A 6,090-nucleotide genomic window follows, 5' to 3' on the forward strand; every position below is an offset into this window, starting at 1 on the left:
TTTTTTGGTTTTTCGAGACAGGGTTTCTCTGTGGCTTTGGAGCCTGTCCTGGAAGTAGCTCTGTAGACCAGGCTGGTCTCGAACTCACACAGAGATCCGCCTGCCTCTGCCTTCCGAGTGCTGGGATTAAAGGCGTGCGCCACCACCGCCCGGCCCTTTGCTTATATTTTTATTTTAAGGATAACGTGTATATTGGCAGAAACAGTATTATTTCACCTTATTGCCGTCTATCGATCTTGGCACTTTGCAGTGGGGTGGACCCTGGTGACCAGAGCTGTTTGTCACTGTGCTCTCTCACTTGCGCCTTCCCTTCTGCCATTATTTCAGCTCTGCCTGAGAGGCCATGAGTGGCTCTGTCCACCCCTTCACATAAGCGCAACTCTCAGAACTGGGGACATCGGAGACAGCTACAATCTATTTCCCGTCCTGCTTTCATAAATTATCATATTAGCTGGAAGCCCTGAAAAGGGCACGTTAAAGCAATGCAAACCCACCGTCTTTTTTTCCTGTTCATTCCAGTTTGGGGAGCTTAGAGGTTTTGTTTCTACTTTTCTTAGCCAGATCTAACAATACTAGTTTTGTGTGCTATTCTTTTCACTTTTTTAAAGGATTTCCTTTAATTTTTTTAATTGAGTGTGTGTGCGCGTGCGTGCGTGCGTGCGTGCGTGCGTGTGTGTGTGTGTGTGTGTGTGTGGCAGATCCCCCGGAGCTGGAGTTGCAGGCTGTTGGAAGCCTCCTGGTGCGCCCGCTCTTTACAGTGAGCACCTCTCCAGACCCTTGGTTTCCAATATCCACGCAATCACCATATCTAGCCTTTTAGAGAATTCACGCTCTTCCATCACACCAACTCCCAAGTAGCTCAGGGCCGTATGCGCTGCAAACAAGCTGGAACTCACTCTGTCGTTTACAGACAGACACATAAGCAGCTCCAGTTTCCTGTCCCTATAGCAAGCCCGCAGCATTTGCACCTATGCGCGCAGCTCTACACATCCCAAGTGTAAATCCAGGGAAAAATCCTAGAATTGAAGTTGCTAGAACGTCTTCATATAAAAATTTGACAAATGCTTCCAAATTGCCAAGTAGTTCTGCCCATGACCCTCAGGCACTCTCCAAACATCCTAGCCCTTCCCAAGAAGGAACTTGGGAAACCTTTTGAAACTCTGGAAAATGTTAAGTATGCGTTCATTATTCCCAAGAAGGGACAGGTGGCTTGAGTTACATTCTTATGTGTGTGGGGAGGGCCCATCTACGAAGGATGAGAACCACTGAGTCAGTAGGTCCTCACGAGCATCAGAAGGTTCAGGGGCAGGGGCACCTCTACCAAGGATGAGAACCACTGAGTCAGTAGGTCCTCACGAGCATCAGAAGGTTCAGGGGCAGGGGCACCTCTACCAAGGATGAGAACCACTGAGTCAGTAGGTCCTCACGAGCATCAGAAGGACACCCGCAGACAATGGCACTAAACTCCAGAAAATGTGCTTGTTCCTTTGCTCCCTGGGAGGCAGATGTCGGGGTCCAATTCCTGTAAAGGCCCGGCTCCCTTCTCTAGGGAAGAGAGCTCAGGCACAAGTGAATCAGGAGAACAAGACCCCGTGTCAGCCTCCGATAGCAATGCCACATGGTCCCTCTCCAGGGGGAGGGTCCCTTCACACAGACAACACATCCTTGTTGGCCAGAAGGAGCTCCCTGACATCTCATTGTTCAGACTCTGCGTGGCATCCAGGCCTGCCGGTTAGGGGAGATGTGGGGAGGAGCCCATGGGATTCTACATGGCAACCTATGGCCTGGCCTTTAGTCACCGTTTATGCCTGTGCTGATGGCGGCGATAACATTCACAGAAGTTTTATGACAAGCTCGGGACATGGTGCGACAGTTTACTGACCTCAAGGAATAGGGACCTTTGAGTTTAGAAAACGCTCTTCAGAAATGGCATTTCAGGGTCCCACAGCAAAAATCTCAGCTTGGTTCAAACACAACCAGACAGCAAGGAGTTATACCCCACCTAAGCCACAGTGGGCCCCAGAGACCCTTGGTTCTTAAGACAGCTAGCAGACTGCATTAATCCATCTCAGCTTCAATCCTGGAAACAGCTGCAAACAGAAAACCTTGAGCTGGAGCTAAGCCTAGAAGTGCTGAGCACTGGAGACTACATTGAAGGACTAGGGTAACAGAGCCGTTGGTAAGGGGCTGTCTCATAAGCAGGAGGACAGTTTGGTTTCCAGAAACTGTGTTTTAAAGAGGGAGGGGCGGTAGGTGCGCTTATGATCCCACTGCTGGGGAAGCTCGCCAGCCAGTCAGCCTGGCTTAGTGGTGAGACAATGAGAAAACCTGTCTCAAAATACAGAAGGTGGCCAGCACCTGAGGAACAATAGCTGACGTTGTCCCTGGCTTCCACAAGCACATGGTCCGTGTATTCACACCACCACCACACACACTCACTCAGAATTGGCTTTGGAGGGAGAAGTGTCTGCTGTTCATCAGATCTCCGCTATACTGACTGTGTAGTAGAGAACTGTCCCATGGAATGGGGGTTTAGAGTGTTTCTCTTCACATCACCTAGAGCGTGTAGCGCAATGACAGACCAGAGGCCCATGGAAGCTCACGCTTTCACACTTCGTTCAGCATGCTCATTTGTGAGTGTGTAAGGCCTATTTTCTCACTGATGGGACCCCCATCCACCATACTGGGTCAGAACCTGGGGCAGTGACCCTCCAGAGGGTGAGGGTGCACACTTGTAGTCAGTAAAAACAGGGCCCAGAAGACTGAGACAGAAGGGTGTCAAATTCCAGGCTGGTCTGGGTTGCATAGTAAGACCTCGCCCCCAAATTTCTTTTTAAGAATAGGGCTAGAGTCAGGCATTGGAGTGCATGCCTTTAATCCCAGCACTTGGGAGGCAGGGGCAGGTGGCTCTCTGAGTCCAGCCCAGCCTAGTCTACGTGGTGAGTTCCAGGACATTCAGGGCTACATAATAAGACCCTGTAAATAAACAAGCAAAACAAAAGTAGGGCAAGAATCTAAATTTTGTTTAGACTTCCTAGGGGATTATAATGCACCCTGAAGTTTGGGGAAGTAGTAGAACCGGGACTTGAACCATGTTTCTTCATCTGTAAAACCGGGTTACGAAAGAGCCCATCTCAGGCTGAAGAGAATTAGAAATAAATGGCGTAGACTGAGCATAACTCAGAGACACTCTGAGAAGGCTACCCCGGCACCTAGGAAATTTCCTCCGTACACTAACTGCAGGAGCACAGACCTCCAAACACTTCGCTTGGGAAAAATTCCACTCCCAAACTCAAGCAACACCTTTGTGGAAGCTTTCTGGTTTAGATTTTAAAGCTGTATAATTTTGGCAGCTGGAGATGCAGCTCAGTTGGTAGCGTGCTTGTCTAGCACGCACTAAGTCCTGGGTTCGACTCCCCAGCACCGAATAAACTGGGCATAGTTGTGCACATCTGTAATCCCAGCATTCAGGAGTAGAGGCACTAGAATCAGAAGTTTGAGGACATCCTTGGCTACCCTGAACGTCAGGCTGCTTGCAGAGAAAAAAAATGATCCCTAACAAAAGCAATGAATCCAGCTAGGAGGAAATCATTACCCTTGGCCTGATAGTTGTGCCTCTAGTACCAATGGATGCGTGTACCTCTGTGTGTTCCCTGAAATCAGCCAAAGCCTGTTCTGACTGGCTTTGACAAGATAGCCATCGCCAAAGTCAGCGGCTCCCGGGTGCCAGTGGTTATCATCGCTTTCCGATCTCCGGCTTACTTTTTAATAAAAAGGTTTTGTTAGTACACGTGTGTGTGTTCTCCAAGGCCGTAAGGTGTCAGATCCCCTGGAGCTAGAGTTGCAGGCAGTTGTGAATCCTCTCAAGTGGATGCTGGGGATCCAACTGTAGCCCTCTGGAAGAGCAGCAAGTGCTCTTTACCACTGAGCCACCTCTCCAGCCCCTACCTGCTCTTGTGTTTGCATAAGGTTGTTTGGGTCTTTCTCTCATGCAGTGCAGGTTAGCTTCCAACCTTACCCAGAACTACCGACTGTCCTGAGGCGCTGGGATTTCAGGCAAGAGAACACCTGGTTTCCTCGGAGTCAAGGATGAAAGCCAGGGCTTCTGGAATGCTAAGCGGGCACTCTGTCAACGCAAGTATATCTCTGGTTCCCTGACTTATTCTCCTCTCTGCTCTCTATGGATTCGTTGGCAATGGGAGAGTTGCTTCCCACCTAAGAAAGCGAGGAGTCTGGAAACGATGGGCAGCGGGACAGGTAACTAGTGGGTCATCCCATCCACCCTTCCACCATCAACTGGAGAGCCAGGAGCCCAGGTTTAACAAAAGCCACATTACTCAGAGCCCACAGTGCTCCTCCAGAAATTGGAGGCTTCCCACACACTTGGGGTGCACCTCAAGCAAGCAGAGGTTTAAGTCGCCATCCTCTTAAGTACCAAAGTCCCAGGCTGGTCAAGGCTCTGAGAACCGAGTGAGACTATAGCCACCGGCAGACAAGGGACACACAGCTCAGAATAAGATGATTCCTGTGTGCCAGGCACTGTGCCGAGGTCGTTTGGACAAGGTGGGCGAGGAACGCCCTAAGAATAAGAGAAAGCAAACTTATTTGTAAAGAAGAAAAGGCAACACAAGTATGCTGGGGTGAGCTTCAACGAGTGTTAACTCGGTCGTTTTTCCTTCATGTGGAGACAGGCGCTTGGACCCCCCGCAAAGGACTACAGGGGTCTGGGAATGATGGGCACGTCTGGGTAGTAGTGTGTACAGCGCCGCCTGCTCCTTCCCACTGCTTCCCAGGTGGTTGCTCCGGCTCGGGACCGCACGCGCCCTGGGCGCAGTGCCAGGTGGCCCAAAGAACCGCGCCTGGTCGCAGCACCCGGTCCCTGAGCTTACGACCCCCAGCCACAGCCTAGGACAGCCGGCAGGAGCCCAAGACTCCCAGGCAGGAGCCCAAGACCTGCGACGGAGCCGAGGATCCCGAGATCAAGTTCAGGTCTCCAGGCCCCAGCCTAGGACCTGCGGCCGAACCCAGAGTCTCCCAACCAAGTCTAGATCTCCAGGTCCGATTCTAAATCACCGGCCGGGAGCCTAGGATCCACACCCAGAACCCAGAGCCCACCCTCAATGTCTGAACCCCGGCCCAAGCCCCTTACCTCCCGCGCGGAGACCGGCTGTGTGCCTACTGCGGCTGCCACACCCTCTTTCGGGCCGACAGGACCCGCCCCGTCCTGGGGTGGAGACTGAGCCAGAGTTCCTGGTTGTCCCTCTGCCCACGGGATGAAAAGTCCCTCCCAGGCCAAGCACTGCTAGAGCCGTGCAAGACTCGCCCCCGCCCCTTTCATTCCGCACCAGGCGGCGCCCGAGGACGCTCTGGCTGCGGATCCCACTCACACTCGACTTTCGTACCCCACTCACGACTCTAACCCAACAAAGATTCTGGCACGTGCACCGCCAAAACTCACTCAGGACCCTGGCCCTGCACCTCTAAAACCCACTCGGGACCCCTAACCTGCACAGCCAGACCCCACTCGGGTCCCCAGTCCAAGATCTCAGCCTTGAGTACCGCAGGGGCCACACATCGCCCTGGGTCTCAGCGCTCCAGCCGGGCACCCGGGGTTCATACGCCCAGACCAGATAAAAGTGGGCAGGAAAAGTAGAAAATGACACCCGAGGGCACAATTCTGTTCTACAGTACAACTTATGTTCCAGAAAATTCCTAGCAGTTCCACGTCTCCCTTAAAGGAAATAGTTTCAGTCTCCAGAGTCCTGGGATCAGTGCAGGGAGCGGGTACAACGCACCTTTAGGGACCGCCATTAGGAGCAGCTCCTGGTTTCCTGCTGAACCCCCTACTGCTAGTTGCTTGGTTGACCAGTCTGGCTCTCGCTCGCTCGTTGCTGACACTTGTGTGCCCGACTGGGGCACACGCCTCTTGCAGCAGGTGCAGTGAATGCTTGAAGAACCGAGCCTGTGCCTCTACAGTAACCTTCAATTTTATTTAACAAAGAATGGCTTGCTTTGGGCGATGTTTGCTATCCAGCCAATCAAAACCCATGTGGTCATTACATTAAATTATATCAGCATCATGTCTAGAAG

General features: G+C 52.0%; 1 protein-coding gene across 1 annotated transcript in view; it reads right to left on the reverse strand.

Moving 5' to 3' along the window:
- The window catches only part of Anxa4 (annexin A4), a 52,189-nt gene extending 46,978 nt beyond the window's left edge, over nucleotides 1–5,211 (reverse strand). The window contains exon 1 of the mRNA XM_005364807.2: nucleotides 5,150–5,211. The gene's annotated coding sequence lies outside the window, so the exon portion shown is untranslated. The remainder of the gene's footprint in view (nucleotides 1–5,149) is intronic.
- Between the last annotated feature and the right edge of the window lie 879 nt (nucleotides 5,212–6,090).

The sequence above is a fragment of the Microtus ochrogaster genome, unplaced genomic scaffold (assembly GCF_000317375.1).
Source record: "Microtus ochrogaster isolate Prairie Vole_2 unplaced genomic scaffold, MicOch1.0 UNK1, whole genome shotgun sequence".
Taxonomy (NCBI): Eukaryota; Metazoa; Chordata; class Mammalia; order Rodentia; family Cricetidae; genus Microtus; species Microtus ochrogaster.